Here is a 23,749-nt window from a genome sequence, read left to right as displayed (position 1 = left end):
AATCATTTAGTTAGTTTAGTTGGTTAGGTAGTTAGTTTGTTTAGTTTAATTTACCTGTTTGAGTTTAAAGATCATTAATTTAAATTAAATTAAAAAATTAAATGAATTAATCCCAATAAACTAAATTAATTTGCAGATTCAAGACTCAAACCCTACAAACATCAAACACGATGGACCTGGGGATTTTTATTGGCATTTTCCTCTTCCTGGTCCCTTTTCTGGTTATTATGGTGGTGGAGAGTAGGAAACGGAGGGGGCCTGAAACTGAAGAGGTGGATGAAGAAGCCGGAGGAAGTCAAATAGGTGAAAACCCCAGTGAGGAGGATGTGGAGGGTGAACATGAGGGTCAAAAAACTAAACAAGACCAAACTCCATTGTGGAAATATGTTCACAGGCCTGAAACAGGGAGAGGGGGTGGAACCACTAAATTTCATTGCCCCCATTGCAACAATGATTTCACAGGCTCATACACCCGTTTGAGAAGACACCTTTGCGGGAAAAGGGCATGGGATGGAGAGAAACAAATAGGAATCAGAACTTGCGACGCGGTGTCAACAACAGATAGAGCCAAATACATAAAGGAAGAGGAGGACGCCCAATACAAAGCAAAAAGATCAAGGGGTTTCTTTGAAAGCTCACAAAGAACTCCTTCAGCATCCTCCCAAGGCAGTGGATATGGACATGGAGGCTCAGGGTCATCATCTTTACGCCGTAGAACCATATCAGATTTCCTTGATGAGGGGTGTAGGAATGATGTGGATTCAAAAATTTACAGGTTCCTCTATGCAAATGGGATACCATTCAATGTTCTACGCTCACCTTATTGGCACGAAATGGTTTCTGCCATAAATGATGCCCCTAAAGGATACAAGAGCCCTGGGTATGACAAGGCAAGAACAGTTGGCCTTGATCATGAAAAAGCAAAAATATCACATTCTTTGAATAAAATGACAAGTTCTTGGACTGACAATGGGGTGTCCATTGTATCTGATGGATGGACAAATGTAAAAGGCAAGCCATTGATAAGTGTTCTTGCTGTGTCCCGAAGTGGTCCCATTTTTCTAGCTGCACATGATTACTCAGACAAGTTCAAGACCGCTATCAACATTGCAGAAGCATTGCTTGAAACAATTGAGCGTATTGGCCCATACAATGTCATCCAAGTCATCACTGATAATGCTCCTAATTGTAAGGCAGCGGGAGCAATTATTGAGGATAGATACCCGAACATATTTTGGTCTGGATGTTTGGTTCACACATTGAACCTTCTGTTGCATGATATTGTCAAAAACAAAAATGAACAATACCAATGGATTGGTGATTTGTACAAGAGAGGAAAAAAAATGATAAAATTTATTACAAATCATAGCAATACCCATGGCCTTTTCCGCAGTCACTCGAGATTGGAGTTGCTGAAGATTGCGAGGACTAGATTTGGTAGCTATTACCTCACCTTCAGGCGCCTTTTGAAGGTAAGAGAGGGTTTAGCTAGCATGGTATCAAGTCCAAATTGGCAGGTGTTAAAGGAAAGGGCTACAAATGTAGCTGACATTGCAGGTTTTGAAACGGTGGAGGAGGCCGCTCTTGATGGGCAGTTTTGGACAGCTGTGAGACAGGTATTGGATTTCACCAAGCCAATTTATAACATGATTCGGTTTGCAGATACAGACAAACCAGTGATTGGCGAGGTGTATGAGCAAATGGATACCATGTTGGGGGAAATAAAAGACATTGTTAATAACAGAGATCCCGACTTGTACAATCTGATTCACGATTGTGTGTGTGAACGGTGGAAAAGGCTTAACCTTCCACTACATTGCTTGGCGTATATCCTTACGCCAAAATACTACTCAGATTCTTGGTTGGGCAAACCTGCAGCAGGGGGTGGTGTTAGGACCAAACCCCATTTAGATCGAGAGGTAACTAAAGGATATCTGGATGCATTAGAAAAGTTGGTGCCTGACAGGGAGGAATGTGCAGCTGTGCGCCTTGAAATAGGCAGATACTTCACTGGCAGTGGTTTGTATGGTAACTTCCATGCAATGGACGACAAAGATAAATTTGATTCTCTCACATGGTGGGAAACATATGGCGGCGACGGACTTTTGCGAAAATTGGCATTGAAAGTTCTTGCACAGGTTGTAAATTCTTCTTCTGCAGAGAGGTGTTGGAGCACCTACAGTTATATACATAATGTGAAAAGAAACAGGCTCAACGAAAACCGAGCAGAAAGCTTGGTTTATGTGCACTACAATTTGAGGTTGTTGAGCCATTACTGTGATCGGGCTAATGAAGATCCCACATATAAAATTTGGGACAATCACCCTGAGGACGACAATTTGGAGGATGGCATTGTACATATGGAAGAACTAGAAGATGAGCTTGTACGGGATGAAGCTGAAGCAGCTGCAGCAGCCATGCCACCTCCACCTCCACCATCCAGTAGCAGTTCTCGGGGCCCGAGTCTTGTTCCATTGCTGTCGCCACCTCCATCGACACCCTCGCGTGGAGGCTCTAGTTCTGGTCGTCGGTCTGGGCGGGAGACTCCTAGAAGACCGCCAAGACCTACTTATACTCCTGGAGACTCTCGTGGCAAGGGCCACTTGTAGATTTACAGTTTACTTGTCTTTTTTAGTTTCTATTAGACTTGTCACTTTAGTTTTCATAACTGTTCAGTGTTGAGTTTTGAGTCCTTGACTCTTGACTCTTGACTCTTTCATATCATTATGACATTATGATATTTTTTGTAAACATTATATCACTGTGACAATGAAAATTTGAAGTTTGAAGTTGGGCCTTGGCAATTATAACTCATTGGTAATGATTGTGAATTATGAATATGATGCTTTGTGAAAGACTAAAGTTGTTTCATTTCATCTCATTATTCATGTTTCATTTTATAAATTTTTAACATTTCATATCATGTTAACAGTTAGAAGTTAGGACTTAGAAATATCTTCGATATTACTTCTTGTAATGGTTAAACTTGGCTTACAAGTACAACTTGTTACTTTGGTGATCAATGATGATAAATGTTATTGAATTGAATGTTATTTTAATTTATTATTTTACTAAGGTTGATGACGATTATAATTTCTAGATGATTGATGTGATATGGTTCAATGATCAATTTATGTTTTTTTATGTTTTTTATGTCTATTTCATCATTCTACATGTTTTTGTTGACATATATGTATCAAAAATTAAAAAATATAAAAAATATATATATTTTTAAAAAATCGCTCCGGGATTCGCTCCCAAACCGGGAGCTTCTGAAAATGGTCGCTCCCGCTCCCGCTTCCGCTCCCGCTTCCGCTCCCGCTCCCCGCTCCAGCTCCCGCTCCCAAGTAACACTGTGATAACCAAATATGTAATTTTATTTTAGTTTGGACCACTGGTTAGAGACTTATGGGTTAAAATAGCTTCTCTTTCTATAAAATCACACTGTAAAGTCTGCATAAAAATAGGGACAAAACCCCGTTAAGCCCAATTCAACCACCCTACAAGTGCCTAAGCGCTTCCAGATTTTATATATAGAGGTGGAGAGGCTTGAGGATCAAAATAGAGGATTATGAGGCCTCTCTTCAACCTATGACAACTAAAAAAGTTATTTTCCAGCAACCTAGAATTTGCTCGTTTAGGAATTTGGGTGAAGCCCTCTTGGGAAAAATAGCCCAAAAATTTCTAGATCTAAATTTTAACTTTAAATATGGCTGGAATTAAGTTCAATTCAATTCTAAGTAGTGAAATAAACGATATTTAAACAAGATAGAGTCAAAGGAGATATTTTTGAGGTGCAACTTCCTTGGAAAAGCATTGAAACCCCGTCTTTGTTGCGGATCTTGTATGCTACAGCTGATAAATCCTTGTATCTGCAAAATAATTCAATTAGATATAAGCATAACTTGTGAAAATAATATTTCTTGTACCTACCCTTGATTAGATCTAGCAGTTTTGTGCAATTTTACGAAGACAATGCTCGCTCACAAGATAAATAAATGAAGGAGCTATAACCCCATAGGAGGAAAATTTTCTCCTACTTTTAACAACTAGCCAAACACTCAGCCAACCAACCAACAACCCCTGATATTCACTATTTGATGATGATATGCCATGAGCCTCCACCATTTGCATCAACCACATGCCTCTCAACATCCAACGTTTCCACTTGGATGAAGGTGGGCTGCTATTCAAAATGTACTAGTTTATGATGTGCCAATTGATCTTTGCTACTTGCATCGATCATATGCTTTCTTACCCATCCGGCAAGAGCACATGGATGAAGGTGGGCTTCTGATCAAAAGGTACTTTATTCATTTTGCAATCAAGTGCTTATGCTTGTTTGTATTTGGGCTTTTGATATGGATTATGGGGTGACTTGGAAGGAGGGGTTTTGACCGTGATCTTGTTCCCTCACCTTAAATGGGGGGTTAATCTTTGATCCTAGTCCAGTGGGACCTCCCCTAATGGCCCAATGGGTATAGGAGGGGCACTACTTGGGAAGCCTTGATTGAGATAGCATGTTCCATCTATCCCCATTCCATACTTATCACTTTCCATCTTACATTACAAGTCCATATTCCACTTCCATTCTTCGGGTTCAACTAACCATTGGTTCTCTAGGATTTGGCACCCATACATCCACATACCTAGGTTGGTCTTGGAACTTTGCCCTGGAAGGTTGATGCAGCTAAGAGAAAATGAAAGAGCATATAATGGCCACAAACAAAATAAAGCAAAAGAATATCAAAATGCAAAAGATGGCCAGGGCATACACATTAGCACATGGGAAAAAGCCTAGCATGAGCTCTACCTCACTCAAAATGGCCATCTCTTGGATCTTGAGAACATGTTGATCCTTTACATCATAAAAATGAACCTTTGCATGTCCTAACCGTGAGGGGCAATGAATTGCCTCGTCATTTGTTGGAAAGTCAGAAAGGCAAAAAGATTTTCTTAACTTGATAGTTACTTGTGATCTTTTAGTTATCTTTTTATAGCTCTTCTTTATTTTCTTTATGTCTTGTTATCATCAAGCAACTACCAAAACAAAACATGAAGATCAATGACACAAGATGTAGTTTCTCAGCCAGGGCAAAACCACTCTTTGAGGGGAAAACCCAAAAATCTCTTCTCTTCTTCAAGAACCAAATCAAATGAGACAACCAAGACCTTTTGACCATGACCAAGACCTTCCACCATTCACCAAGTCAGCCTCTCATGATGACAAGTCAAACTTTAGTCAAATCTTCAAAACTTAACATAGATAAGCTCTCAAAAAGGGTGAAAAAGGGTCTCGACCCTCTCGGCAATCCTAATATTTTTGGCTTTGCACCTTCGGCCTTGCAACATGCCTTAGTCTACTTCGCATGTGTGGGAAAATGACTGAATTTCAACTTCTTTCTTATTGGACAAGAGTCTCCTCTTCTTCATTGTGATCTTTCTTCTCTTTTAGGCTCTTCGAACTTTCTTTTTCACCTTGGAAAATTGCAGATTGAATCTCCACCTCCTTGTCTCCAAACTAGGTCGAATCCTTTGCAATATATAGTGGTTTGAAGTTGTTCTTGAGGTTGACTTGTAGAGTGAGCAAGCTGACTTGATGGTGGTGGAGTAGATGACCAAATTACATCAATATAATTTTATTTCTTTGATATAAAACGCCCAATAAGGGTTTGAAGCATAATGACAAGGACATAGACTCATTACTCAACCCTAAAAGCACACAATGGGTGCTTTGACCTAGAAACAAAATAATAAAGCAGGAAAATCATGCTAGTAAATAATTTTTTTTACAAATAATTTTCCTCTTTATTTTTTTTTGACTAATACATTATATCATTACTCAAATACAATTATGAAGACTGATAGTAGTTACATTTCTCAACACTCTCTCTTAACTAGGGAGGTGTTCATAATTGTTCAACCAGTACAAGGTTGACCTCAATTTGAGTATTCAAGAAGAGTACAAAGAGTACAATAGCATATGCAATGCTAGGGATACCCTAACTGCCAAGGTATCCAACACATCAAAGATCCAAGTGTCACGACCCTATTGTCATACACTCATGCAAGGATCTAAGATACTAATAGGGACAAAGGTGTTATCTAGGCATTTGCCACTATAGGTACCATCAAGGTTCGGCCCTAACATCAACCCTTAGGGATCTAGGTATCATCTACAAGGTCGGAGCTCCACAAGACCAATGATACCCTCCCTTACCGGGATGTAGACATCACCAACTACCGGCCAAGATGTCCTCCCAAGTAGCATCATACAGGCAATTTTATAGTACTTCATCTCTCGCTCTCAAACATCAATCCAAACATGCTTGTTAAATATTCAAAACTTCTCAGGGAGAGATCCACACATCAACTACTTGTTCAGCCTGTTGACCACTACAGGTCAACTACCCATGCAGTACACCACCCTTTTCTTGGGAAAAAGGGGCAGCACCTGATCAGCATGTCTGTGCCATCCTGCCATCATCAGCAGCTTAATCATTTTTTATTGTAAACCCAGTCTGCATGTATGTAATTGTAAATAATCTTAGCAGACATGAGTCATGTATGTAAATTGCCTAGGTGGACCTAACTTTCTAGCGGTAATCTACGTCCCGGAAGGTTTTTCGTCTCACCGATCCATGGATCGGCAGAGTTTTCCTTCAAACCTGACTCCAAAGCCGGGATGGATTTTGTCATTAGAACTTTAGGAAAATCCTAGTGTGTTGATCTGCTAGATTATATTTGTGTCACAGAACTGGGTGATTTGTGAGGGTCTGTATTAAGTGGGTTTGTCCCCTTGAGATGTAAATTGTAAAAAGTCATCATGAAATGTGTCTTGAGGGTTGAAAATGTTTTAAATCCCCTCGTGAGTCCTAAGTCCTAGGTCCTAGGTGATGTTTCCAAAGGCTTAGTTCGATGATCCATTTAAAAAATGAAATAAAATAATAAAATAAATAAAAATTTAGAAATTAAAAAAAAAAATAAAATATAATAAAATAATAAATAATAAAAAATTTACAAATTTAATAAAAAATAATAAAAAATTTAAAAATTTAAAAATTTAAAAAATAATAATATTTTAAGTGAATAAATCGACGGATGAGATCAAGAGATGTCTTGATCCTCATCAACAGTCGAGATCATTTCTACATGGATCATTCGAACTAGCCGTTGGGATCATTTCCTTTATATAGGGTCTTAGGTGGTCATTTCAATTCATTCGATCTGTGAGTCAGATACTGAAGAAGCTCTCTTGTAAATCTGTTTCTGGTTAATAAAAGAAGACTTTGGGGTCCATATCTTGCTGGTGTTACTCTCTTGAAACGCTGTGAGATTGTTTCATTTTCTGCATATGTTATTTTCAGCCGTTAATAATAGCTTTTCGTAGAGTATTGTGAGCACAGGTATCTTGTTCACTTGCTGGGGTTTGGATGCTGTTAGGGTTTCTGAAGTAATGGCAGGTATCTCCATTACTTCCTGAGATCTTGCAGCATTTCTGCCCTCTTTATTGACAGTTGTTTTGAGCTGTGCAGAAAACATCATTGAAGGAAATTTTGTGGGCGTTCGGGGAAGTTCTCGGCTGAACCAGCCAACTCCCGCAAGCACTTTTTGCTGAGCCCAGTTGGATTTGATCCTGGGTCTATCATTCGGTTTATTTTTCTAAGTTTGCATGAGAGATTTTCTGAAGTTCTTCACAGTGACGATCTGAAATCTTTTTTCTTTAAAATAATTTCTGTGCTTACTGCTAAATCTGGCTGTTAAGGGGCCAAATCTGTAAATTAATTAGCTGTCTTAGGGTTTCAATTTTTTTTTTTGATCTAGGGTTTTAAATGTTTGTTTTATGCAGCTTTCATTAGGGTTTTGTTTTCGTGTACAGGGTTTTCATCAAGATCAGATTTTCAGGAGTTCGCGGCTGTCCAGATTACAGCAATCCTGTGCTTACAATCGTGGCCATCTTTCAACTGTTGTACTGGCATTTTCATTCATTCAGTAAACAAGGATCAAATTTCGGCTCTATTTACATTCAAAATAAAAACGCAGTAAAATATTGCTTGCTGGCCGGTGAAGAAAAGGGTTTCAGGCTCTGGTTATTAAATCTGTGTATGCCCACACACAGAGAGCAGAAGTTTCTAAACGATACAGCGTATGAAAACACGCATGTTGGCCATCAAAAGGAAAATACCCACGCATTTTTTTTAATCACTGTCGAACGTCCCACAGACATTTGATACACATGCTAAATTTTTTTTTATGGGCCAAGTGATTGACGAGTTCTGAAACGTGCGTTGAAATTTTCTTATCAAGCGCCAAAATCAGCGTGAGGTGAAAGCACGCATTTTTGGCATGACGTATTCACCTAAACCGCCAACAGGTAAAGTATCAAGCTGATTTATGTAACCGTCTTCGTCGAGCTGTAATCCCATGGTTTCTCTCTGCGTGTCCTCGATTGTCTTTTGGGCCACGTGATTCTGGTAAGGTAATTCGCATCAAGCGGAAGGTGAGGAGCCCGTTCCAAACCGTGTTCAAAACGCTCAGCATAAAGCCCATCGATTTACAAACAGGAATCGACTTTAGGACTTTGGCATTCGTCAATTCATCTGTAGTTGCAGTGCATGTAATCTCCAATAGCCAAGTACGCTTTCACTTTCCCTAACGCTTGAAAACCAGCTCACGTCTTTAGCTTGAATGTCAGCGTTAATCATTTCTCAACCCGTCGTTTTTCCTTCAGCCCGTCGTTTTTCCTTCTGACTTTCTGCATTCAAAATTGATAGAAATGTGTATGGCAGGGTATATGAAACGTAGGGCAAAACTAAACGCTGCGTATTTGTTTTTAACGGCTCGGTCTTGTGGACTTCTGGTTTTTGCGCAGTTACATTTAGGGCTAGGGTCACGACTATAGTTTGTCCTTTATTTTTTTTATTTTTATTTTTTAATTGTAAAATCAGAAAAGGGTAGAATGTAATTTAGATTTTAGATTTACCTTTTAAATTTTTATAGTTAGATTTTAGATTAAATAGTTTTAATTTTTTTTAGATTTTATTAATTAAAAAAGCATATATAGATTCATTAAAAAAAAAAAAAAAAAAAAAAAAATAATAATTAATGTTTAGGTTTTGATTTCTATTAGTTTAGATTTTAGTTTTTAGTCTTTTAGATTTTGAATTAGATTTTTGATTTGGTTTTAAAATAAAAAAGAAATAAAAAATTTTATTTAGTTTTTAGGCTTTGGTTTAATTTTCATTTTAAATTTTTATAATTGGTAGATTTTGTCCTTTTTCTTAGATGTTTTCACTTTTTTAGATTTTATAAAAAAAAAAAAAAAAGGGAAAAGATTTTAGCCTTAGTTTTGTTTTTCTAGTTTTTAAATTTCTTTTTTTTAAATTTATTAAAAAAAAATAAAAAAAATTTGGGAAAATTTTCTTTTTCGGATCCAGTTTCAGTTATTTATCATGTTATATCTTTCATGCTGGGATCTAAATTTTTCAAGTCGAGATACGAAATTGATGTCTGGTTAATGGTTTATGATTCGTGGTGGTTTAAAGCTTTCATTTCTTGAAAATTCTCAATTGCTGGATATCGTTTTGGTCATTCTAAGAGCATTGTGATTTAGCTGATGATAGATGTTTGCTGTTCATGGTCCATATTTTTATATCATTTAAAAAGTAATCGTTTTAACCACAATCTCTTAAGGCACTGGTCTGCTAAATTAATCAAATCCATTGAGTGCTTTTTACATCGTATCTCGTGTCTCCCAACCAACTGGTCAACAGTTGGTCTCATCATCTCACAGGGACTACCCCCCTTAGCCGCGGGAGACAGGCTTAAACGGAGGGATCGGGGATCAGAGTGACAGCCCCTGGTCTGAGCGTTGTCGTGCCAATTTGCGCGACAACATTTTTTTGGCGCCGTTGCCGGGGAAATTGTTTTCTCGGCGTTTCAACGACAATCTTCCTTCTCATTTTCACCTGGCCCGGCAACGCCAACATTTTTTGGCGCCGTTGCCGGGGACACTTTTTCTCGGTGTTTCAAACGACAATCTTCCTTCTCATTGTTATCTTTTCATCTGGCCCGGCAACGCCACCATTTTTTGGCGCCGTTGCCGGGGACACTTTTTCTCGGTGTTTCAAACGACAATCTTCCTTCTCATTGTTATCTTTTCATCTGGCCCGGCAACGCCACCATTTTTTGGCGCCGTTGCCGGGGAACTTGTTTTCTCGGCTTTTCAACAACTTTTCATCATTCATCGCTCATCTTTCTATCATTCGTTTGAGCCGGCAACGACAACATTTTTTGGCGTCGTTGCCGGGGATAGAGTTTTTCTGTCCTTGGTTTTTCAACATCTTTTCATCATTCATCGTTCATCTGTCTATCATTCGTTTGAGCCGGCAACGCCAACATTTTTTGGCGCCGTTGCCGGGGACAGAGTTTTTCTGTTCTTGGAGGTTTCATCGACTTTCACCTTCTCATCTTTCTCATCTCTCATTTTGAGCTGGCAAATTCAACCTTTTGGGTTATCATTTGGATCTTTTATTGCCTTATTTTTCGCCATATCAACAGCATCTCTTGGATTTGTTTCTTGTTTGGGTGGCGACTCCACTTTCTCATTTTTCCCAGACAAGAAGCTTTCCTCGTATTTGCTTGTGGTTACCTTTTGGATCCTAGAATCAGATTCATTGTTCAAGTGGCGACTCCACTGTTTTCATCTCTTGATTTTCTTGAGCAGGTATCTAGTTCTATCAACCTTTTAATCACTTATCATTCATCATGGATTATTCATTTAAGCCATGTCGTTTTACTGAACATCTCCATGATTTTCCGGAAGATGCCATTCCTAAGTTACCTATTTTCTCGGATGGTGATCCAATCGTTGTTAGAAGACATATAGTCTTGTTTACTCGCATCATGACCATATACTGTAGATCCCCTCAGTTTAATCATGAAGATATCAAAATGCGTCTATTTGTCCTTTCTTTAAAAGATGATGCTTTGAATTGGTTTAACAATTTTCCAAAGGAATCTTTCACTTCTTTAGAAGACATTGTCGATGCTTTTAAGAATAGATATGGTTATCCAAACAGCTTGCCTTCTGCCTCTAAAATTGTGCAACAGAATGAAAGTAATTTGATAAGCGGTCCAGCTGAAAGATCCCAAGACGATTCATCATGTCAGAATGTGTCATCCACCGGAAATATTGCAGATCAAGTTCATGATAGTGAAAAATCAGGGACAAATGACAATGAAAGGGAAGAGCAAAAGCAAATTTTACGAGATCTAATGATGCTGGTGAGAAATATGGAAATCAATCAAACTAATTATGTCAATGATGTGAAAACTTTATGCACCCACCTGGAAAAACGTAATAGGGAGATTGAGGTCACGCAAAATCAGCATGCTAAGGAAATTGAGGCCATAAAAACTAAATGTGAAACAGAAATTAGAATCATGCAAAGCAAGATGTCAGTCTTAGAGGAAAATATGGTGACCATGAAAGCTGATCATGATAGGGAAATTGACTCTATGCAAAATAAGTTATTCACTATGGATGAGGAAATGACTATCATGACATTCAATCATAATAATCAGTTGGCTGACATGCAAGCAAATCACAGAGAAGAAATAAATTCCATACAACATTGCTTGATGAACATAAAGGGAGGAAATGTTAACGTAATAAAAGATATGCAAGAACACCATGCCAGACAAATCAGCGCTATAAAGGTTGAACACTCTAGTCAGATAGATGCATTTAAAATACAGGTTCAAAGGTTTCAGCAACTGGCAGAGGATAAGAGAAACCAGCAAACATCAACAGATCAGGAGTCTTCTCATTTGCTGCAACAAGATTCATCTTATTATTGGGAGGTTGTTGATTCGATTGAAAGATGGTTGATTGAGGGTGATCCAGACAGACTTAAGAATGATAAAGATCAGATGCAAGACAGACATGTCACGCATATCACGCATACTTCATCTGATAGTTTTGAAACAGAAAGTTCCAGGTCATCAGTAATTCAACCTGCCAGAAAGAAAAAGCGTAAGAGAAAGAAAATAAGAAGAAGATTTGATGCATCAGATGGCCGTGAGCAGCTTGATTTTCGGATAGGAAAGAGGCCTACCATATGCAAAATGGGACATGGCACATCCGACAAGCAGCCGACAGATTTGCCTGAAAGCAGGCAAATGCTCAGTATGCACTATATTGAACACATCTGATGCCGTAGGGCATCCTTTGTATCGTATTTCTAACCCTACTCCTTGTTTTTTCCGCATTTTCGTTTCTGCTTTAGATAGTTAATAAATGAAGAGCTTTTATCTTTATTGTGCTTAACGTATATGCTGATTTTTGGATGGACGCTACTTATTTTTTGTGTTGTATGGATGCAGATTCTGGATTCTCACATTCCTGCAAGCAGCAACGTGTCCCCAAGTAGAGCCAGATGTTGACCACTACCGGTCAACTACCCATGCAGTACACCACCCTTTTCTTGGGAAAAAGGGGCAGCACCTGATCAGCATGTCCGTGCCATCCTGCCATCATCAGCAGCTTAATCATTTTTTATTGTAAACCCAGTCTGCATGTATGTAATTGTAAATAATCTTAGCAGACATGAGTCATGTATGTAAATTGCCTAGGTGGACCTAACTTTCTAGTGGTAATCTACGTCCCGGAAGGTTTTTCGTCTCACCGATCCATGGATCGGCAGAGTTTTCCTTCAAACCTGACCCCAAAGCCGGGATGGATTTTGTGATTAGAACTTTAGGAAAATCCTAGTGTGTTGATCTGCTAGATTATATTTGTGTCACAGAACTGGGTGATTTGTGAGGGTCTGTATTAAGTGGGTTTGTCCCCTTGAGATGTAAATTGTAAAAAGTCATCATGAAATGTGTCTTGAGGGTTGAAAATGTTTTAAATCCCCTCATGAGTCCTAAGTCCTAGGTCCTAGGTGATGTTTCCAAAGGCTTAGTTCGATGATCCATTTAAAAAATGAAATAAAATAATAAAATAAATAAAAATTTAGAAATTTAAAAATTAAAAAAAATAAAAATATAATAAAATAATAAATAATAAAAAATTTAAAAATTTAATAAAAAATAATAAAAAATTTAAAAATTTAAAAATTTTAAAAATAATAATATTTTAAGTGAATAAATCGACGGATGAGATCAAGAGATGTCTTGATCCTCATCAACGGTCGAGATCATTTCTACATGGATCATTCGAACTAGCCGTTGGGATCATTTCCTTTATATAGGGTCTTAGGTGGTCATTTCAATTCATTCGATCTGTGAGTCAGATACTGAAGAAGCTCTCTTGTAAATCTGTTTCTGGTTAATAAAAGAAGACTTTGGGGTCCATATCTTGCTGGTGTTACTCTCTTGAAATGCTGTGAGATTGTTTCATTTTCTGCATATGTTATTTTCAGCCATTAATAATAGCTTTTCGTAGAGTATTGTGAGCACAGGTATCTTGTTCACTTGCTGGGGTTTGGATGCTGTTAGGGTTTCTGAAGTAATGGCAGGTATCTCCATTACTTCCTGAGATCTTGCAGCATTTCTGCCCTCTTTATTGACAGTTGTTTTGAGCTGTGCAGAAAACATCATTGAAGGAAATTTTGTGGGCGTTCGGGGAAGTTCTCGGCTGAACCAGCCAACTCCCGCAAGCACTTTTTGCTGAGCCCAGTTGGATTTGATCCTGGGTCTATCATTCGGTTTATTTTTCTAAGTTTGCATGAGAGATTTTCTGAAGTTTTTCACAGTGACGATCTGAAATTTCTTTTCTTTAAAATAATTTCTGTGCTTACTGCTAAATCTGGCCGTTAAGGGGCCAAATCTGTAAATTAATTAGCTGTCTTAGGGTTTCAATTTTTTTTTTTAATCTAGGGTTTTAAATGTTTGTTTTATGCAGCTTTCATCAGGGTTTTGTTTTCGTGTACAGGGTTTTCATCAAGATCAGATTTTCAGGAGTTCGCAGCTGTCCAGATTACAGCAATCCTGTGCTTACAATCGTGGCCATCTTTCAACTGTTGTACTGGCATTCTCATTCATTCAGTAAACAAGGATCAAATTTCGGCTCTATTTACATTCAAAATAAAAACACAGTAAAATATTGCCATGGCATGGACAGCTTCCACAATCGTACGGTTCTTCCTCTCCGCCACACCATTCTGTTCAGGAGTATATGGTGTAGTAGTCTCCCTCTTGATGCCAGCCTCTTTACAAAAATCATGGAACTCGTTAGATTCATATTCAATCCTATTATCAGTCCTTAAGATTTTGATCTTCTTTTCGGTTTGATTCTCGATCAAGGCTTTGAAGTGTCGAAACCAAGAGAACACTTCATCCTTCTTTTTCAAGAAGTATATCCAGGTCTTTCGAGAATAGTCATCTGTAAAAGGAAGGTAATATGAATATCCTCCCAAAGAGTTCATAGGCATCATACCAGATATGTCTGAGTGAACCAATTGTAATATATCGAAGGTCTTGCTTTGGCTTGAGGGGAATGGTCCCCTTTTGAGCTTTCCTTCGGCACATCCTGGTCATACACCTTTTTTCTCTACTCAGAATTCGGGCATCCCTGTTACCATTTGTCTTACATCGGGTAGAGCTTTGTAATGAAGGTGGGCAAACCTCTGATGCCAAAATTCGCACTGAAGAGATGTGTCACAAGACATGACACCCGGCTGACTTCCACCAACATGATATAATGAATCAACTCGAAACCCAAGAGTGAAGGCATCTTTAACATTATTTTTTCATATACGTACCTTGCCATCATTGAAGGTTACCTTGTAGCCTTTGTCTTCCATTGCCGAGATGGACACCAGGTTCTTTTTGAGCTCAGGTACATATAATACATCCTGTAAGTGGATCGTGTTACCTCGATTGAATCTGAGAGAGACATTGCCTACACCTTTTACGAGATATTTCATATTATCTCCAAGGACAATTTCCAGGTTAGTTTTTTTCTCTATCAGATTATGGAGAACTTATTTGTAACCAGTGAAGTGCCTTGAGGCACTACTATCAATGAGCCAAATTCCCATTGAGTCCGAAGGAGTAGAGGTAGATAGAACCACTGGTAGATAATATTCATCGTACTTATTTCTCAGAAACAAAACTTGATTTGCATCATTAAATAAACTCAGTAGTCTGTCGTAGATTTCCTTGGAGGTGTGTCGGTCGGAGATGTAGGCCACCAAGCGCTTGTCGATAGAGTCCTGGATGATCTTCTTTGTTTTGACTTCTCCGGTTTTCCATTTGTTCCTGGCAGCAGCAGATGCATTTGATGGAGGCTCAACAATATTGCCTCTCACATGGTCCAACACTCCTTGATCTTCCAAGGTTAGATCAATAGACATCTTCCATCCGTGATAGTCAGCTTTCTCACGGAGCTTGTCTTCGGCAGGGAAGAGTGTTGAGGACCCCATAGTTCTTTTAGGATAGCCTTGCCAATCTTCTCTTCGGTGATTGCTCTTGCTCTTGCTTGGGCTTTGTCTTCACCTCAGCTCTAATACCATGTTAAGTTATGGTATGTTCTATGCCTAGAGCAATTTACTTTTCTTTCTTATTATTATTCATAGATTAGCAATCACATGTGCATAAGTAAAGTGTAGATAGAACATTAAATGATCAACAAAAAAAAAGACAAGAGACACAAGATGTGGCGGCTAGCCAGGGACAAACCCCACAATGTGTGGGGAAACCCTTTGATCAAATCTTCTTTTATCTTCAATAATTCAGCAGAGAGAAATAGTACAATAAATCTAATTTCTATTAGCAATAGCAAACCCTAGATCAGCAGCATCAACATTAGCGGCTTCATCATCAAAACTAGGGCAGTCAATATCTCGCAAACCGACCATTAGATCGGCTTGATTCCACCACCAAAAAATGCGGCCTTCAGAGGGGGTCCAGATGAACCTACAACACGGTTCAGAGGAGGAGATCTGATGGTCAATGCTGGTCAAACTTTGGATCTGCAGTTGCAGCTTCAGGTTCAACAGCTTCCTTCCACGTGTGAGAGAGAGTCTCTTTTCTGCGCAGTAGAGAAGAGCCTCTTTTCTATGCAGGAGAGAGAGAGAGAGATGTGATGAGATGAGTGAGTGCAAATGAGGAAAGGTCCTCCTGTATTTATACACAACTGTTGATGTTTGAATATATGCTACTGTTGGGCTTCTGAGCCTACATGAGTTGTAGGTCGGCTTGATAATAATTCCATAATCAAAATAAATTCATATCTCCATAAATACTTATCGAAATCGGATGATCTCTAGATCAATTCTACACCTCCCGACGAGAGGAATCTAATAAAAATATTATCAGCCATGAATAAGATGACCCACATGAAGTTTGGCCCTAGTTGCCAATTTTAACAGTTTGCAATGGTGTGAGAGGCTGGGAGTTGTTGCAGCAACACAGAGGCAGTAGAGGGAGCACTTGATAGCGGTAGAGAGAGCTTCAACATCGGGAGTGTTTCTAACCTGACAGGGATGTCGGTAGTTGGGTGGATCGGTTACTTACTTCTCAGTATCTGAGTTGCAGTGCAGTAGCGGTTAGCAGTAGCATGATGCAACATGATGAGAGGGGGTTGCAGTGTTGGGATAAAGGACCAGCAACAATACGGATGTAGAGGGATCCGTCGTACGGATGCAGCAATGGCAGTGGCAGAATCATGGGCAGTAGTACAGGATGCAGCAGTGCAGAGGATGTTGGGCGGGGAGGCCTAGCGTCAGCACAGGTACCGGTGCCGTATAATCAGGGTGATGCTCAGTAGGGAGTATTATTAGAGCACAGTCCTTGCTAAGAGGGAGCGTTGATTTGGGGTAGCATCGGATGTGCTCTAGCCATGAAAATTGGTGGAGAGGCTAAAGCACATGAGATCTCCAAGACCTAGAAATGGTTTGGGCAGATTTTACCCAGTTTGGGAGATATTAAAATAATTAATATTTTTAATGGAGTTCCTAAGTCTAAACTTAGGAAAAATAAAATATTAATGGGTATTAATATAAAACTGGGTTAGAAGGTTCCAAAAGACATGGATCAAGCCAAATCTAATCTTAGCCGTTGATTAGAGATGTAATCTCAGCCGTTGAAGGACCAACAGGAAAAGTATAAGAAGAGGCTTGAGGGTCAGTTGGAGGATACAATCATACACCAGAGTGATTAGTCATTCGATTTTCTAGAGCGGGGTTGCTAAGCAAAGTCGAATCAGTGATCAGTAGCAAGAGCCAGTGAGTATTAGATAGAGAGGCAGAGATAGTGTCGAGAGACCAGTGCAGAGGCAGAGAGCGAGACGCAACAGCGAGAGCAGGCCACGCAGAGGCCAGAGGGCTTGCGTTATCCACACAGAGGGCAACAGGAGTGGTGCAGAGGGTCCCAGAGGCTGCACAGTGCCTCAAAGGGCTGACGCAGAGCAACAGGAGGCTGACGCAGTTCTTCAGAGTTGCTGGAGAGGGTTTCGTGGGACAGGTTTTCAGAATACCTGTTTCCGAATAGAGAGGTATTACTGCCGGTTGTTTTTCTCTGACAGGTGAGCTAGTTTGGCACCCAGTTGTACTCAAGGAAATATTGCATAATAATCAACCCTTAGAATAGCAACACCGGTTTTCCCGCATTGGGTTTTTCCGGGGACGATTGTCCAACAATAACGATGTCAATTGTGTGTTTGTTTTCTTTCAGCTGTTGATCTGTGGATGTTGAGACAGTATTGTGTTTATTTCATTATTTATATGCGTGAAATAACTTGTTCAGAATTAACAAGTAGAAGAAATAAACCAGAAGAATACAGATTAAATTTCTAATGGATAGACTTAGAAATTTCAACACCTCTCAAGAAACACGAGGAGGCTCAAGCGAAGGCGAAGTGCATGATCTTGGATGGGTTCAAGGAAATGTGGGAGGCCTTGACCACCTTGTATGAGGGAACTTCCGTCTAATGGAACATGTTGCTTGAGAACAAACTGAGATAGTATCAAATGCAGAAGGGAGAAGAAATCGATCCCTTCCTTCTCAGGTTGCAAGGGATTTGAGATCAACAGACTTCCGTGGGGTCTACCCCAGATCCTGAGTTCATGCTCAGAATTGCCTTGAATGCAGTCGCTGAAGACTGGGAGGCCTTTGTCCAGAGCATCTTGGGTAGAGCTTCTCTCCCCAGTTGGGAGGAGATGTGGGCAGCTCTTCTACAGGAAGAGATCAGGTGGTTAACCAAGGCAGGAAGTAGCGGTAAAGGAGTTAGAGTCAAGAAGGAGGATGAGGAGGATGCAACTCTCGCATCAACGACACAACCAGGGTAGAAAAAGAGGAAAAATAAAGACATAACCAAAGTCAGATGCTTTAGGTGTGGGGAACTGGGACATTTCGCCACTCAGTGCCCTTGGAAGAAGGGCAAAGAAGAGAAGTATGACTTGAAAGCTACTCTAGCGAAAGTTGACAAGGGGGATGATGATGAGGATTATGCCATGAGTGCTCATGCACCTCTGGAGAAGAGGTGGGGTGACATTTACTTGTAGTCAAGAGGACTACACAAGGGCAGGATCCATGAGGTGCCCAAACTCTTGGATCACATACGACTACGAGAGCCCTTAATGACAGTAGTAGAATGACAAGAGTCAGTTGGTGCAAGGGATGATGGAGCAACAGTGGCAAAGCTAGAGTGCCAGAGTTTGAAGCAACACAGTGGAGGTTGCAGCAGTGCGGGAGGCACAGAGCAGATTGCAGCAACGCAGTAGCAGCAGAGGGTCAACACAGATTAGCAGCAGAGGTAGCTTCAACATCACGAGGCATCCAGACTGACCAGCATGTCAGCTTTTTGGGTGGCTTTTCAGTTGCTTACTTCTCAGCAACTGAGTTGCAGTGCAATAGTTAGCAGTGGCAGTGCTATGGGCAGCATGATGCAGCATTTTGAGAGGGAGTTGTAGTACAGATGCAACAGTGGCAGTGTCATGGGCAATAGTATAGGGTGCAACAGTGCAGTGGATGAAGGGTAGTAGGCCAAGCATCAACAACACAGAGGATCGATGTTGTGGATCAGTGTGATGCTTCTATTGGAAGTATTGCTAGAGCACATTCCTCACTAAGAGGGAGTGTTGATTTTGGGTAGCATCGGATGTGCTCTAGCTCCAAAATTTTGTGGAGGGGCTAGAATACATAAGATCTCCAAGACCCAAAAATTGTTTGGAGAAATTCCACCTGGATTGTGAGTTATTAAAATAATTAATATTTTTAATGGGGTTCCTAAGTCTAAACTTAGGAAAATAAAAATATTAATGGGTATTAATAAAAATAGGGGTGAGAAGCTTCTAAGAGGCGAGGATCAGTTTTAATCTTAGCCGTTGATTTGGGATTTAATCTTGGCCGTTGATTCATCAACAGGAAAAGTATAAGAGGAGGCTCGAGGGTTAGTTGGAGATACACCAAGTGATCAGTGAGTTCGATTTTTCTGGGGCAAGGTTTGCTGAGAAAATCGAATAGGTGATCTGAGTTGTAGTGAGAGGGGAAGAAGCAGAGAGTTGGATCAGAGAGGAGTTCCGAGCCAACGAGTACTAGGTATAGAGGCAGTGCAAAGGCCTATGCAGCCCAGGAAGGGGCTCAACGCAGAGCTGACGCAGGTCGAGAGGGTCTCTTGTAGTGGTAGTGCAGGATAATTGTTAGAAGTTTGAGATTTTGCTGGGGAAGCTAGGTTCTGAGTCGTGAGGGTTGAACATAAGTCTTCCTCCAGCAAATCGATCCAACAGAAGGGGTGACGCAGTCTCCTAGAGGCAAGATGCTGGCCCAAGCAGTGATTGCGCTGGGATTTCGTAGTGTTTGCCGGAGTTAGGCCACTCAGTGGATCAGTTGTGACTTGGAGAACGAGGTAAACCCTCGTATGTATTTCTTGCTGCCGATATTTCTCTGAAAGGTTAGCCAATGTGAGAGGCAACCTGTTGTACTCAGATTCTGCTTGCTTAATAATACAAACCCTCTATTTGCTGCACCGGTTTTCCCGCATTGGGTTTTTTCGGGGACGTGTTGTCCAAAAATAACGGTGTCCCTTGTGTGTTTGTCTCATCTATTGTTTCAATTTATGATTTGTATGTTAGTGTAGTTTGTAGCAATGTTTTTCATCACTATTTATAAATTAAATAACTTGTTGAATGTAATAACTAGTAGGAGATGATAAACCAATGATTGCAGTAGGATTTCTGATGTGTAGATTCATAAATTTTCACATTTTATCAGAGCATTGAAAATCATAGGACACTGAAGCCATCAGCTGGGAGATCCAGCGAAGCTGCTGCAAAGAAACAACTGTCCCAAGTGATAGCGCTATTTCAGAGCTAGAGGAGCAGCTGAAGGAGTGACACAGATCTAGTGGAGTGACGTAGAGGCTCATGTAGTGCCTGTGTCAGCATTCTGAGCCAGTGGAGGGTGATGCAGTACCCGAGAGGAGCTCACGTAGTGACTGCATCAACTCTCTGGGCCAGTGCAGAGCCTGAGAGGCTCAGGTCAGTCAGTTGCCGGGGCAAGAGAAGCGGTGCAGATTCAATCTGTGGTGCTAGTGGGATGTTCATTTTGGGTAGCATCGGATATGATCTAGCCACGAAATTTGGTGGAGAGGCTAAGGCACGTGAGATCTCCAAGACCCATAAATCGTTTGGAAAAATTCCACTCGGATGGAGAGATATTAAAATAATTAATATTTCTAATGAGTTCCTAAGTCTAAACTTAGGAAAATTAAAATATTAATATGTATTAATATAATATGGGTGAGAAAGTTCTAAGTGACGAGGATTAAGCAAGTTCTAATCTTAGCCGTTGATTAGGGACTTAATCTCGACCGTTGAATACTCAACAGGAAAGGTATAAGAGGAGGCTTGAGGGTCAGTTGGATACACACCAAGAGAGATCAAGAATTCGATTTTTAGGCGCGAGGTTTGCTGAGGAAATCGAGTTAGTGATGAGAGTTGCAGTGAGGGGCAGTTCAGCAAGGTATTTTCATCCGAGGCTTAAGAATACATAGCAGAGAGGTAGCGCAGTGAGACAACGCAGGCCCTAGAAGGGCTGACGCAGAGGCCGTAGGAGCTGACGCAGAGGATGCAGAGACGTAGAGGTTGACGCAGAAGCCGTAGAGGCTGACCTAGAAGTCGTAGAGGGCTTCAGAGGCAACACTGGGGAGATTCTATGGGGCAGACTGGGAGTAGATCAACAGATTCTGTCGGGAGAGGGTGATGCAGCTCGTGGTGGAGTGACGTAGTTCCAGAGCAATGCTTGGAGCAGCTTTTGTTGTCTAGCACAAGGAATATCGGGAGTCACTGTGGGGTTTGGTCATTTGATTGCTGATTTGCCGGAACATCTGTCTCCGGATAGAGGTACTATTGCTGAGGAAATTCTTTGTTGGGTGAGCCATTTCTGGCACCCTAGTTATATTCACGAAATTTGCTTAATAATACAAACCCTCTATATGCTACACCAGTTTTCCCGAATTGGATTTTTCTGGGGACGATTGTCCAAAAATAACGGTGTACGTTGTGTTATGGTTTTTGTTTATTTCAGTGCATGATCTGTATATCTGTGAAGGTTGCAATAGTGTTTACTTCGATGTTTATGCAATTAAATAACTTGATAATATAAAGAACAAGTAGGAGATTGGAAACCAGTAAATTGTAGTAGGGGTTTTTGATGTGTTAGATTCAGGAATTCTCACATGGGACACTGTTGCTGTTGGTGCAAAATAGTGTCTGAGGAGACAAAGCCGAGGTAGAGGGAGTCACTACCTTAGCAAATTTCTTGCTAAAGAAATTTGGATCCGGGTTGCTGAGCAGCAGCAAAGGAGGATTGAAGAGGAGTGATTCGACATTTGGCGGGAGGATTTCCGTGAAGGAAATCAAGACTCAGAGGGAGTCTGGAAAGAACTTGTTCCTTAGAGGATTTCTAGTGCCAAAGAAATCCAGATCTGAGTCTTGCTGGGGCAGCAGTAAGAGAGGGAGAAGAGAACCCGTTCTGCACTTGTTTGAGTAGAGATGGCAGTGAATGGACTGCGGGATCAAGACAGATTGGATGGAGCATCCAACTTTGTCATCTGGAAGGCCAGGATCCTGGCAGTCTTGGACAAGAATCACATCAAGGATTATGACTTGAAAGTGGTGGTTGTACCGGTCGATGCTGATCCTCTCAGGAAATATGAGGAGGCTCAAGCCAAGGTGAAGTGCATGACCTTGCACGGGGTCAAGGGTCATGTGATTCCACATATTGCTGAAAAGGAAACAGTAAGGGAAATGTGGGAGGCCTTGACGACCTTGTATGAGGGAACTTTTGTCCAACAGAAGATGTTGCTTGAGAACCAGCTGAGACAGTATCAGGTGCAGAAGGGAGAAGAAATCGATCCCTTCCTTCTCAGGTTGCAAGGGATTCTAGATCAGCTAATTTCCGTGGGGTCTACACCAGATCCTGAGTTCATGGTTAGGATTGCCCTAAATGCAGTCACTGAAGACTAGGAGACCTTTGTCCAGAGCATCTTGGGAAGGGCCTTTCTCCCCAGTTGGGAGGAGATGTGGGCAGCTTTTCAAAAGGAAGAGATCAAGCGGTTAACCAACGCAGGAAGTAGTGGTAAAGGAGTTAGAGTCAAGAAGGAGGAAGAGGAGGATGCAACTCTCGCATCAGCGAGACAACCAAGGCAGCAGAAGAGGAAAAAGAAAGACATAACCAAAGTCAGATGCTTCAGGTGTGGGGAACTGGGACATTTCGCCACTTAGTGCCCTCGGAAGAAGGGCAAGGAAGAGAAGTTTGACTCGAAGGCTACTCTAGCGAAAGCTGACAAGGAGGATGATGATGAGGATTGTGCCATGAGTGCTCATGCACCTCTGGAGAAGAGGTGGGGCGACATAGAGTTGTAGTCAGGAGGACTACACAAGGGCAGGATCCTTGAGGTGCCCAAACTCTTGGATCACATACGACTACGAGAGCCCTTAATGACAGTAGCAGAATGCCAAGAGTCAGTTGGTGCGAGGGATGATGGAGCAATAGTGGCAAAGCTAGAGTTCCAGAGTCTGAAGCAGCGTAGTGGAGATTAAAGTAGTGCGGGAGGCACAGAGCATATTGCAGCAACGTAGTAGTAGCAAAGGGTCAATACAGATTAGCAGCAGAGGTAGCTTCAACATCACGAGGCATCCAGACTGACCAACATGTCAGCTTTTTGGGTGGCTTTTGAGTTTCTTACTTCTCAGCAACTGAGTTGCAGTGCAGCAGTTAGCAGTGGTAGTGCTATGGGCAGTGTGATGCAACATTTTGAGAGGGAGTTGTAGTACAGATGCAACAATGGTAGTGGCAGTGTCATGGGCAACAATACAGGGTGCAACATTGCAGTAGATGAAGCGCAGCAGGCCAAGCATCAGCGACACAGAGGACCGATGTCATGGATCAATGTGATGCTTCTATTGGAAGTAATGCTAGAGCACATTCCTCGCTAAGAGGGAGTGTTGATTTTGGGGTAGCATCATATGTGCTCTAGCTCCAAAATTTTGTGGAAGAGCTAGAATACATAGGATCTCCAAGACCTAGAAATCGTTTGGAGAAATTCCACCCGGATTGTGAGTTATTGAAATAATTAATATTTTTAATGGGGTTCCTAAGTCTAAACTTAGGAAAATAAAAATATTAATGGGTATTAATAAAAATATGGGTGAGAAGCTTCTAAGAGGCGAGGATCAAGTCTTTTTTAATCTTAGCCTCTGATTAGGGACTTAATCTTGATCATTGATTCATCAACAAG

The 23,749-nt window shown here is 40.7% G+C and overlaps 1 protein-coding gene across 2 annotated transcripts in view; it reads left to right on the top strand.

Moving 5' to 3' along the window:
• LOC149164297 (uncharacterized) overlaps window positions 1-23,749 on the top strand; it is a 229,489-nt gene that overhangs the window by 117,841 nt on the left and 87,899 nt on the right. The window lies entirely within an intron of this gene.

Source organism: Pinus tabuliformis, chromosome 5_1 (genome assembly GCF_031772625.1).
Source record: "Pinus tabuliformis cultivar Carrire ecotype Pingquan chromosome 5_1, CPIR1, whole genome shotgun sequence".
Lineage (NCBI taxonomy): Eukaryota > Viridiplantae > Streptophyta > Pinopsida > Pinales > Pinaceae > Pinus > Pinus tabuliformis.
Note: the sequence above shows the minus strand (reverse complement) of the source record. Positions and strands in the feature narration are given on the sequence as shown.